The sequence below is a fragment of the Sinohyriopsis cumingii genome, chromosome 13 (assembly GCF_028554795.1).
Source record: "Sinohyriopsis cumingii isolate HCF-2022 chromosome 13, ASM2855479v2, whole genome shotgun sequence".
Classification (NCBI taxonomy): domain Eukaryota; kingdom Metazoa; phylum Mollusca; class Bivalvia; order Unionida; family Unionidae; genus Sinohyriopsis; species Sinohyriopsis cumingii.
Window position 1 is genome coordinate 39,240,242 of NC_142973.1, and position 13,629 is coordinate 39,253,870.

At 37.3% G+C, this 13,629-nt stretch overlaps 2 protein-coding genes across 3 annotated transcripts in view; one reads left to right on the forward strand and one right to left on the reverse strand.

Annotated features, from left to right (window-relative positions):
• Nucleotides 1-13,629, forward strand: part of LOC149785249 (uncharacterized) — a 108,613-nt gene that overhangs the window by 81,134 nt on the left and 13,850 nt on the right. The window lies entirely within an intron of this gene.
• The window catches only part of LOC149785250 (endothelin-converting enzyme-like 1), a 68,720-nt gene that overhangs the window by 12,764 nt on the left and 42,327 nt on the right, over nt 1-13,629 (reverse strand). The gene's annotated exons all lie outside the window — the stretch shown is intronic.

The window sequence follows — 13,629 nt, forward strand, 5'->3', positions numbered from 1 at the left end:
TGAAAATAAGTTTATTGCTCGTGTTGTTTTACCACTACCGCCAGGACCATTTAGGTAAACGAATTTGTTTCGTGAAATCGGATCAAACGCAGATGCTGCTGTTGATACTTCATCATATTTATCTTTATGAAACTTATCGCAATCTTCTACATCCGCGTCCTCACAATAATCTAGAATATCCTCGTTTTTTATTCTCCAGGTTCCCCAAGCCCCATCAGCGATTAAATTTTCTAGCCTACATTGATATTTTTTATCTATATAAAATGAATCCGTTGCAACCCTTACCGCGATATCGGCAAATTTATTTATCATTGATAGCAGATTGATACTTACATAGGCGAGCATTGATGATCTCAAATGAGTATACTGCGCTGATTCTCCATCGAGATAAGTGATCACTGTACCCAACTTCGTTCCATCAATAATAATATTTTCTCTGTTGCAAAATATTCCACGCGATACTGTATCAGCAATAATAAAATCCATCTCGGCATCATTGATAAATAACCTAGCGTGGCGATGTTTATGATCAACTGATCCTCCTTGAGTAAATTTACCAATTATTTTTCTTCCAATATCTTTCGCGTTTTCACAATCTGTCGGCAACCACACCTCGGTCTGCTTTCTATACGATATAATCGCTTCACTCACCATCAGCGATATCAACATCGACGAATCCAGCATATATCTCAACAATACCGTAGGGACCCATCTTCGCTGAGATAAATGCCGACCAAACCAAATATAACAAATTTTATGCAAATTTTCAGCAAGTTCAAACGAAGTAACATGAGCGAATCCGGTCATGACAAAATCGGGTAACGGTCCGTTAATTGCAACTCTAGTCATCTCGTTGGTGGGATGACCGAATTTAGCAAAGTAATCTGCACAATCGCCATACCCAAGGAAACTTCCAGGATAGCATGCGCTCATATCAACGGAAATCATATCTTCGAAATAATACTTGGTATTCCATAATCCTCCATGGCCGTATTCGATACAGCTAAGTTGAATATCATTAAGAAATTCATTTCTTGTAGGTTTCCACGAATTTCTTTCTCTACCAGCATGAGCAGCAACAGACGGAACAGTAAAGCAATTTGTCAGTAACTGATCTGGATTTGACGAATACTTCTCCGCGATATTTTTCATCGCTTCGTGTAATATTTCATCTCGGTAAATATCTCCGCGTGGCAAGATAAATTGATCGTATCTTTCTTCGCTAGAAAATAACCAAATCGATATTGGATCGGACTTGGCTAATAGTTTGATAAACCTAAACATTGCATCGGAATTGTCTTTCCCAGATTCCACGGGATAAAACTTAACAACACGATCTCGCGGAAATATCATTACCGACTGACTCCACGCATGTGAATTATGATCAACAATTTCGATTGGTGTTCCTCGAGAATTATACGGCGATGAATATAATATTTCTCCCGATAGCGTTTTTACTGTGATAGGAAATTTAAGTTTTTTACTCAACGCAGCAACATCGTCAATTGATGCGCCATCAGCAACTGTCTTTGCCCATGAATTAATTTTATCCAATCTCAATTGAGTTAGACCAGATCCACGACGAGCATTTTTCATGTGCTCGATAACTCGTTCAGCCACGCAGTTTATTTTCGGAGATTCCTTCATCGCAGGTAGATTTTTCGCATCAGGATTATTATTCAGCCGATAAATTCCATAAACAACAGCACTAGAAGGATACGCCCTAGCATAATAAGGACCATCAATCCCTAATAACAATCCCGGCTTCGAATTCTTATCAAGAACAACATTTTTCTTACCGCCACGTACTGGATCTCTTTTATCGCGAATAATCCAAGTATCATCGGGCATTTGTGCAATAAATTTTATTCCAAAGATAAATCGCTCCTCTTTGTGTTCAGATTTTATATGTTCGATTATCTTCTTCGCTCGCTCCAAATTCATCGTAGCATCAACGAAGTTAGTTTTCCACGTCGACCAGGTATGAATCGCTCCATCATCGAAAAATTCTTTCTTTGCACGATCAACCTCTGGAATGATATATTCTGCCTCATCAAGATCAAATAAATCCATTATTATATTTTAGACAAATATCTAAATTATAATATGCAATGCAAATGGATAATAGTTGGATCAACAAAGTCATGTGACAAATCCTGCAGAGGTGAATATTGCGGCGCTCATATATACGAAGTTCGACGAGGCAACAAGGGTCCGCAACGGTGTTTAGTTTGTCAAGTTGGTATTCGAGGAAAGACAAGATTGTGTTTCTCTTGTGGTGGGAAAAAATATCGTGAGTTACGGCGATATTATGAAAAAAGATCCTCGTCAGTGATAAAATGTGAGGAAGATTATATTAATCGTTTCAAAGCAAATTACGATTTAAACAAACAGAATATTGTATATGGAAATGAAATCAACGATTCCTGCAATGAAAATCTCACACGAGTATAGATCTCATCCTACCATCGAGGGTTACGAAGCATCTGAGGATGGTAATGTCAGATATATAAAAACAAAGAATCTTGTTGGTAATGTTGATAAAAACGGTTACGTGAGATTTACAATCAACAAAACTAAAAGAAGAAGGGGAGTAAAATATTTTAACCACAGATTTGTGTTCGAATGTTACAAAGGACCAATAAAAATCGGACTTGTCATCGACCACATTGACGGTAATAAACTTAATAACGAATTATCTAACCTTCGAGCTGTGACGCAGAGTGAAAATTCAAAGGCTGGTAACACAGGTGGTGGGCAGCGACCAGCTAAGGCTGTCAAATCGGTAAATCAGGTAACAGGTAAAGAACTTGTATTCGAATCAATGACTGCAGCTGCGAAATATTTCGTTATTAATTCAAATTCGGTACGACGAGTAGCAGAAGGAAAAATTAATAAAACTTTTTCTTATGATGCTAATTCGTGGATTAAATTTTCCTACATCCGAATAATATTTGATTCGGAAAATGACGAAGAATAATTGAATACTACAAAATTAGTATAATGGACGAACAAACAATAAACGATATCATTGTAGCCATCGACGATCTGAAGAAAAAGGTAGATCTTCCATCGGAGTTAGACACAAATAAAATTCGATCGGAATTCGAAACAATTGTTCAAGGAAAACTTGAATATAAATACACACTGCCGTCCGAATATAAATTAATAAAGAAAATCCAGATTGCGATATATCAATCACTTGCGACAGTCAGCGATGATCGTATCGAGGATTTTGTTAAATTATCGATGTTGGTAGAAAACGCAAGATTAATTTTATCTGACGCATATGAATCACGAAAAATTACAAGTTCGCGCATCAGGCAGTTGAAAAAACTTGTCGATGAAAGTAAAATTAGGGAATCATCCAATTCCTGAATAATTTCTGCAAAACAAAAAAAAAAGATTAATTTTGAAATTTCCCCTGGTTTTTATTTATTTTTTTCGCCCATTTTTCCCACGGATACAGATTTGAAAATTTATGATTTCACCAAAAGATTGATACTCACAGTTTCCCCGCGTATATCAAGTAAATTTCCTTTCTGATCCGTTAGTTTGAAATTTATTCTTGATAAAAATCGATTATGACATCGCAGGTAAAACGGATTCATTGGCTCCTTGATTATCAAATAACCAGGAGATGCGCTAGGTGAAAATGAATACAATATAAAACCCTGATGGGCTTGATTTGACTCTGACGAATCAACATTGTAACTACCCTCGACAACATCCGCGTGAAGATAAATCGCGATAACTTCCGTTATATTAACGATACCCGGCGATATATGTCGTCCACCTTTGTCAGGATCGTTATTGTGTTTAAGAATCAATTCTGAATGTATTTTTTTGGTCCATGCGGCATGTAATTTCGGAAATAAATCATCAATGGTATCAGTGACGGATTTTCTCATCGCATCAAAATCAGAATTGGGAAATTTGAAATTTGGCAGTGTTTCCTCGGTTAATTCAAATACTCTCATGAATTTTTGTTTCTCACCCGAGTTCTTGATCAACTCAAATTTGCTGATAGGAAGAACATATTCGGCAATTGATATATCGTCGACTATCGCCTGAATAAACATATCATGATAATATTCAATATCATTCGCGAGTTGATTTAAAATTTTCACGTGCTTTATAATTTCGCTACATGAACCAGATTTATTTAGGATGCATTCATGAAATGATCCTCGCAATAAATTTAATTGTAATTCGTGTTCTTGAATAAACTCGTCGAGGGTTCTTCTTACCAAGATACCGTCTATGGGGGCTATTATCCTGTTAATGTGGGTAGCGTCGAAGATTTTCACATCTGGGGGGATTTTAGGAAGAGGCAGCCATGAGAGAATTCTTTCGTTAATAAAAGTGAAAGCGAACATTACCAGGTTAAATTTGTGGTTATTCATGAGATTGATGGCGCTGTGGATCAAAGGTTTGTGTTTGATATCTCCATACCATCCTTCGTCGGTTGTAAAATCCGATTTTTTTGGTTCCGGTAGTTCTGGAAGGGTTTCATCATACCAACCTGGAATAATAACATCCGATTTTTTTGGTTTTATCAGAGGTGCGACCTCGGGCCAACCTAATATATTCCTGATCGATGATTGGTAAATATCTACCACGTACGGTGATTTCACTTCTATCATTGACGATAGTGTTGGATCATGTGAAGATATCTTTATTCCCGGAGTAGCATCGCCGGTTAAATTTGATATTCTAGTGGTAAACTCATTATTCAGCTGATCAATTTCGTAACTACCGGTTGGTATACCAACGACGATCCAATCGGGTGTTCCATCGGGTTTATTCTTATTTGCAAAAACTAGTGAATTATTTGGCATCAAATTACCGAATGATTTTGATCTAACATTAGGCCAGCTATTGTAGACGCGCAATTGTGTTAACGCAATTTCATTAACGCTAATTGGTGTTGAGAAATTAATACTAAACTCGGGTTTCGTTGAACTTAGCGATATTAACGTTGTTGTTGGTGGTGTTGTGTTTGTCACGATCTGGGCTAGCTCGGACATTATTAATATTCATTTGTTCAATCTCCGAGTAAATACTAATCATAAAAGAAAATTCTAGATCGGATATAATACCATCGTTGAGACTCTCAGAAAGTAACGATGATAATTTTGAGTACGCGTCATTGATTTTAGTTAGTTTACTTTTGTACGAAGATAGTTTCTCACTTGTGCACGAGGATATCTTTTTTGCGATGATATTTAAAACACCGGCAATTGTTGTTGTTGATGATATTATTATTGTTGCTACGATTGGCGCTATCATTGTTACCGCGGATATAATTATTCCTGCACCAGCGACCACAGCTGATACTGCGTAAACAGCAACGTCAATGGTAACTAACCTTCGTTGATATTTCTTTATTTTTGTCTGATAATCATCGAGAAGTTTTTTTAGCGAATCCTGCCATGATCGCGCCTGATTATATCGGTAATTCGATGCTGTCATTTATTAGTTATTTATCATTCCAAATCAAAAGGGAAATATAACTCTTCATAATCCTGGGGTAGTTCGGATAAATATTCTAAAATTGCAAAAAAATGAATTGGTTGTGTTATGGTTCTATTTGGTGGTTCCAGATTGATGATAATCCTGTCTCCGTGCTCTGCGGGTGTAATAATAAAACCGGGATAATTTTCAGTGAAAAATTTAGAATGAGTTTTTACACTAAATTTTATCCTGGAGATAATATATATTCGATACATACCCATAATTGGCACTTGAAAGAAAAATGGGTCAACCCCAGGTGTCCATATACCTTTATGTGTATTTACCACAAATGGTACACTACAGGTAACATTATTTGTTTCTGCTTCTTCTGGTATCGAAATTCGCGATAATCTTCCAAGGTTCATTGACGATATTTTTGTGTTGATATTGTTAATTTTTGTGGTTGTTTCGATAATTTCTCTACCTAATTGTTTTACGTCAGTGGCGTGACCAGTTTTATCGGCGGATTGATCAATTTTTGCTGTTGCAGCAAGAAGTTTCGTGTTTAAATCTCGAATTTCTCCGTCGTACGTTGATGTATCGACTTTTTGACGCGCTAATTCACGTACCACGTTAATTTCATCGTTGATGGATTTTATTTGTCCTTGCATCACGTTAATCCCCCTGGTAAATTCAGGAACAACAACATTACCGAGTTTAATAATTTCCTCGCTGATTTTTTTGTTGAGATCGTCGATTGATGGTTTCTGACCCATCGAGATATTTACTTCGTTAATTTCGGCAAGAATATTAGTAATTTCCTCGTTGATTTTTTTTATTTTTTTGTTGAGATCGTCGATTGATGTTTTATCGATTTTCTGACTCATCGAGATATTTACTTCGTTAATTTCGGCAAGAATATTAGTAATTTCCTCGTTGATTTTTTTTTATTTTCTCGCTGAGATCGTCATGTGATGCTTGATCGGCTTTTTTATTTGCTAGTTCGTTTGATTCGGAGGAAGTATCGCTGGATGTTTTTATGTTCTCGTCAAATTTTTTGCTAAATTTAGCTAAAGCATCCTCAAGTTTTTTAAGGTCGTTATTTAGCCTGTTAAGTCTTTTTGTCATTCTATCCTGAAGATCGTCGTGTAATGCTTTATCGGCCTTCAGGGGTAACTTTGCTATAATATCGGCGATATCAGCAATAGATTTTAATACCATCTCCGATTGGCGAGTAAATTGACTAATGTGATCGCGGTATTCGTCTCGCTTGATTATATCAGTTATTTTAACGTTGCTAGTTTGTAATCGCCCTTCGGTATTTTGAAAAACAGCAACTTCACCAGGATCAACTTCTGACAGCGATAAAAGATTGTTAATATCGCTCTTGGTTGCAAACTTTGATGTATCGATGTCGACTGCTCCCTTTTTTTCTTTTCTGAAGAGAGATCTACCGTAAATGTCAACCATGATATTTATCTACGGTATATTCAAATAAAATTTTGCGATAAGGGTTGGATGATTTTGAAATTGCATCAAGGACGTTAATTGACTCTGGACCGCATATTGGTGGATCCGCTAATGTTTGTGTTGGAAGTGTTGAATACCAAACCGGAAGTTTTAGTTTTGACACGTATTTGATAAATTCATTTGGCGGTGCTAATCCATATGAGTCGAAGTAAATAACTTCGCGAGGATTAATCGCGTAAGCAACCCAGTGAGTGCCAGGACCAGAATTTTTATCAAGATTTATTATTCCTGTCTCGGTGAGATTTGGTTTATCTGGTAGTTGATCTCGCATAAATACGCCTCTGAAAAATTTTATTTTCTTTTTTTTTGCTTCACTGATTAAATCTAAATTTGAGGCTGGTAGGCTCGACTTAGACCGGATCCGTACGGGGGTCGTCTTAGGTAAAGGCCTGATCCTTGTTGCGGTTGCATCAATTTTGTGAGAAGAGGGAGAAGAGGGAATATCCCTCCCTTTTTTTGCGATATCTTCCTCCGACGATCTTTTTTCCTAATACGGTACCCATCCCACCAAGTGCACCTAATCCTACTGCCTTTGCAATCATGGGGGCCGCTGCAGCTATTAATCCTGGAATAGCGGCGAATAAAGGAAAAATACCACCTACTTTGATCATATCTCTGATTGCTCCTATTGAGAGATTCAGGCGAATACCAGTATTTGCTGATCTGGCTCTGGTGAAATGTCCGTGTTGATTTTTAGTTAACGATAGTTTGTTAGGTCCACCGTGAAGTTGATTACTTTTTAAGGTTAAACTTAAACCTCGTCGCGCTGTTGTTGCTGCATGAAGTTTTTTCACCTGACCGGGGGTCAGAGTTACGCTGACGTGATCGTATGGCATATTAATAATCACTTAATCTAAATTTGGAATTTGTTACATGTTCTCTACGGGTGCATCGATGACTCTCATTCTACCACTGATGCCTTCCAGGATCATTGTTCTATCACTAAGAATAACTGCGATTGCTCTTGCGTTTCCTCCTGTGTTAATTCTGGCTTTAAAATGAATATCGACAACCGACTGCTTTACTAAATCGAGATGTTCCAGGGAAAAGTAATAGATAGGATATAATGTATTAAAATCTAGTTGTGATATTTGCAATCCGGTATCAATATTTTGATCGCGTCCCATAAAACTTAGTAATCGATGATACGCGCGTGCAGTGGAATATTGGACAAAATTGATAGCTATTTCTTCGGTTGGCTCTTGTTGGCCATTTATTCTCAACGATACGTTTGTTGCCTCGAATTGATCAAATATCATGTGACTGTGTAATTGATCGTATTTATTTATGTTTTGGAGAGCAACAAAGATATGTCTAGGTGCAGAGGAGCCCTGCTGTGAAGCAATTCGCCAGGTAAATATTCCGTTCATATTAATATCGTAGGAGTCAGTCATAGTTGTTAGCCAGGACATAACGGATTTTCCACCTTGATTCATAAATGACAATAATTTTTCTTCTATGATCATCGACGGTGTTATTGCTGGCATCCACAAGGTAATTTTTTCAAGGACAACTTTGCCAGCATCTGGACCAGCTTCTCGCCAGATGGCTCTATCATCATTTGCATCCCGAACAAAAATTATAGTGTGTTTCGCTCCGTAAATAACTTTTCTAAAATGTCTGCAAAATCCAAAAATATGAGATAATGGAATTGCACAGGAAAATCTTCGATCATCCCCAACTAACATTTTATTTCGTGTGTAAAATCCAAGGTTGTAATTGTCATTAGGTCCCAACACCACAGGTTCGATATCAGCAATATTGGCAGCGGCAGTATGTTCGTGCGGTCGTACTTTATTATACGGGTAATTATCAGGATGTTCAGAGTTATCCTTGGCGAACATCATACTAGGACCGGCTGACCTGGTAAAATCATCAGAGTATCTTGCTAGTCCTATGATCGTCGTTGCTATATCAACATTATTCGTGATTGATTCAATCTCTTTTCCATCGATCATGTAAGTGGCGTTCTTGAATAATGCCATGATACCATTGTTAACAAATCCTATCTTATAAGCCGCCGCAAAGTTGGTATCATCAGCTGCCTTTACAATTCTCCCAACAAATTCGATATACGCCTCAGATGGAAGAAAATATCTTGTTGTATCGTGGACTTGTATTTCCTTTCGATTTCTTGAATCTGGCTCAACTACCTCGTACGAGAAATACTGGAAATCTCGCACTGATGTATCCCTACCTACTGGTTCATCCATGTCAAATACTTCATTTGACACTTGTGCGAACATTTATTATTAATAATATCGTCTAAAACGAAGACCATCACCTGAAACAAAACTTGTATTTGCTAGATTTGTCCTAGCAACATTCTGCGCTAGATTTGTATTAGCAACTTCCTGCGCTAGATTTGTTATAGCAGCTTCCTGTGCTAGATCATTTATTTTTTTATTTGCCGCATCATTTATGGCCTTACTGACTTCAGGTGGCATTTCGCTGGTAATGGGTAATTTGACGGGTTGCTTTTTACGTACTAAACTTAATATTTTATCTTTGATAGCGTTGAAGCCTTTACTGGCCAAATTACCGATACCAGAAACAGCAGTCTCACCTATCTTTCCTATCGCTTTCAATCCTAGTTGTTTTACCATTGGTCCAATTTTAGGTATTACTCGCGTGACAAGACTTCCAATGATATCGCCGAATCCATTGCCGTGAATATATTTGTACACTGGCAATCGAGAGTTTACTATGCGGACCTGATTAGGTCTGCGTTGATGTTTATGAATAATCATATTATTTCAATTGTGTTGATTTAATCGATGAGTTCATCGACAAACTCTTTATAAATGTGAGAATCGATGATACCACCACGGAATAATCGCTGACAAATATCTGATGCTTCGTTGACTATCTCACGGGAGTTATTTCCGGCTCGCTTTCCTCCGATTAATACTTCAAGGCGAGATACATCGTTGACAACACTATCGGGACAAACTGAATATCCACTTCCTGTTTTTTTTGTTTCTGGAGATTCCAATGGCGTTACGTAAAATACTTCATCTGACGGCGATGAAGATGTCCCTGACAATGACCTTGGTGGCAAATCCCCTATAGGAATATCTTGTTTAGATTTTATTAAAGATAATGCTATTGCTTTTCCCTCTGATAACTCTATTCTGTAATTACCAACATCCGATGAAAATTTCGCAAAACCTTCATCAGAATATCTTACTGGTTTTCCTAAACTACCAAAATACATTATCGCATACCAATCAAGTATGTTAACTTTATCAGCATTAATTTCTTTTCGTAAAAAGAATCTTTTATTTTCCGTAGAATCATCCGCAGTCATTTGAACTAATGAATCATAGTGGCTAAGTAAATAAAACCTGCTTGGATTCAAATAATTATCCGCTGATACACTAGGATCAATTTTAAACACACTACTAGCCGGTGATGATTTATATTCGGGTACAATTATCGGTTCATCACTTTGATCTTTTTTCTTTTTCGATTTTCTTTCCTTTTTCTGAGGTGAAGTTTTTTCTTTTGGTCTAGCTCCTAATTCCTCTGGTTGAATTATTGGTTCCTGCGGTTGAATATCTTCCTGTGGTATTACTTTTCTTCCTCGTGTTTTAGTTTTTTCTTTTGGTCTAGCTCCTAATTCCTCTGGTTGAAATATTGGCTCCTGTGGTTGAATATCTTCCTGTGATGTTTCTTTTCTCCCTCGTTTTTTAGTTTTTTCCTTCTTCTCCTGTTGTTTTCTTTCTTTTTCCAGTTGTTTTCTTTCTTCTTTTTCCTGTTGTTTTCTTTCTTTCTCCTGTTGTTTTCTGTCTTTCTCCCTTTGCACAATATCTTTTTGTGTATCTCTTGCTGTTTCTAAAAATCTTCTGTAACGCGGATCCGTTGTCTTCCTTACTGATGTTGTTTGTGTGTAAATTTTATATACCATATCGTACCAACTATCGCGAGTTGCATATCTTTTTTTTCCCACTGCAGTCAAAAATTCAGCTCGACTACTAAAATATTCCTCCGCAAATTGGCCAATCTCATCTATATTATACAATGTCGAGAGGGGCTGCGATATTATTTCCCATCCCTCATCGGTGAAATTTTCTCTTAAATTATCGATATTAAACTTCCCTTTTATCATTGAGATTTTTCTTCCTCCCGGTTTTCCATCTCCAGGTTTTCCTCCATCAGTAATTGCAAGTTGTTGCGCCGCTGCTGCTATTGCTAATCGCTCGGGTAATGTTCGTGATTGATCCTCAATACCTTTCAACATAGGAAAGATTCCACGTTTTCTAGCATCTGGATCTTTTTCGTCGCCATATACAACCTGCTCAATTGTTCCGGTCACTGGCTTCAACCATTTTGCCGAAGTTTCTGAAATTCCATGTTGCATATCTTCGTAACCACGAACATTTTTCTTAAATAATTGTTTTGTCGGAATAAACTTCTTTAATGCCGCTAATTGATCTCGCGCTAATCTAGCAGATTGAGGCTCTCCAACTGTGCTAGTTTTCCGACTCATATTATTTTCAACTATATTGTTTTAATGTGAAATAAAATTAGTATCCGCAGTCCAAATTTGCAATCACAAACAAACTTTACTACCCCCCCCCTAAATTTTGTTGTTTTTTTTTATACCTGAAATTGCATTCTGGGTCGAAATTTCGCGGATTAATTTGCGCAGGAAGGTTTATTTTTGCAATCTGAGGCTTCTACGGAGAAATGTTTGGTGGGAGGCTTATTTTAGTCTGTGCCACCTGGTCTGTAGAACTTCCCTGCTGCTATCTTGCCAGCCGTCACAGATTAAATATCCAACCGTGTAAAATCAGGAGGGATGGGGGCCACCAGCGAGGTGGACATGCTGGTTCGTGCAGATACATATCACACTACTGCTTACTATCAAGGAAGAAATAAAGCATTGGGATTATCGGTGAATATGAGTCAGAACTGTACAGAAGATGATTAACATAACCCCTCCCTGCTCGAAGTCAAGGATTACAAGTGGAAGGGTCGGTAATAATATAGACCACTAAGGAAACCTACGCAAAGTAACCAGACGCAACGAATGGCAGGCGTGCAGCAAACCGAGAGAAGCGATCTGTAGAATGGCGGTGAAATTATTGACAACCACCTACCAGTTAGCAGAAACCCACAGGATTGCTGTACACATTTCAAGTTGTCGTAAATGACCGAAGGCCGCAGACGACTTTAATACCAACTCAGTCAGCAAGCCTTCAGCCGTCGAGGAGAGACGAGGAGGGGAGGAGAAGCCTGCCGTCACCACGGGTTGGTTCGTGCAGTTCAAAGAGCACTCTACTACGGAATGGAACTTAGAGGCCCAACTGTAGTACACAAATCAAGCCTATACAGATAACAATCTACCTACTCTCCAGTTACTTGAAGCAGCACCATCAAGCTATTAGGAGGGTCAAGGAGAGTAGAGCAGACAGCATGGAAACGAATCATGGAAGAAGGAAATAAGGTACTGACCATTTCCTCATCGAACCCACCCCCAGGGGAAGCAATAAGATCACAGCGACAGAGGGCTAGAGTAAGAGCTGAAGACAGGCTGCTCTGAAAATGGCTGAGTGTATGGGGTTTTCCATTTGGTTTTTGAAAACCCTTTTCGATTACAACTTTTTAAATTAAAAATGTGACCTTCATCACTCCATCGTCTAAAACACAACTATGATTTTGTAGAAATAATATCTAAGATCACTAAATTATTAAAATGTTATTTGTACCCCCGGATTATATTTGTTTTACATATTTAGGATTTGTTAAGTACACTAGGTACACTAAATTCCAAATCCGATCGAACCCAGAAACTTTGTAACCAAATAGATTTATGCAATTAAAATATGTGCATGAAACATAATTGGCCGACAGCCCGTTTTAGACACCTTGATTCTTTTAAAAATTGCATAAGTAGTTTTAGCTCCCGTGTAAAGCAATTCCTTAAGCATTTCAGTGTGGTTTCGGCAAATTCCATCCTTCGACAGAGAATGTACTCTGATATCCCACCTCGACATAATTGTTGAAAGATGAAGCATGGGGTCACAAAAGTCAGAGGAAACTCAGATTAGTAAAAAAAAATTTTATAGTATCTTTAGATTAGATATTGTGTATCTGAAAACCTTTCTATTCTTAAAAAGAGGAAATCATCAACTATTTCTAAGAGAGATAGCAACCACCATTTCAAGAAAATTCAGGACAGTAACAACTTATTATACGTCCATAATTACTGTTAATCTTTGATGAAAATATATTGCTGCTAAGCAACAAAAATGTTGTATCGTTTCAGTTCAAGGGATAAGATTAAATGTTTTAGTAAAGTGAACTTTAGGGCAATACGGACATATGTTTCATCAAATTTCAATTTAATTTAATAATTTCGCAAATAATTAAAAAAAATAACTAAAAAGTATTCCCAATAAAATTTGAATACGAACTCTTCAGATCCATAATAAAAGTAGTCGTTATAAATAATCACACTTGAACAGTCGTCTATGCTTTTGCTTTTTTAATATTGAATGTCTAGTGAAATGTCTCATATTTTAAAAAGAATATGTGCCTTTATGTGCTTGGTTTAGAATGGAAAAGATTCAAGACAGACGCACAATTAAACGATTTGTTTCATTTTCTATCTAAAAGATGTAGAGCAATTCCAAA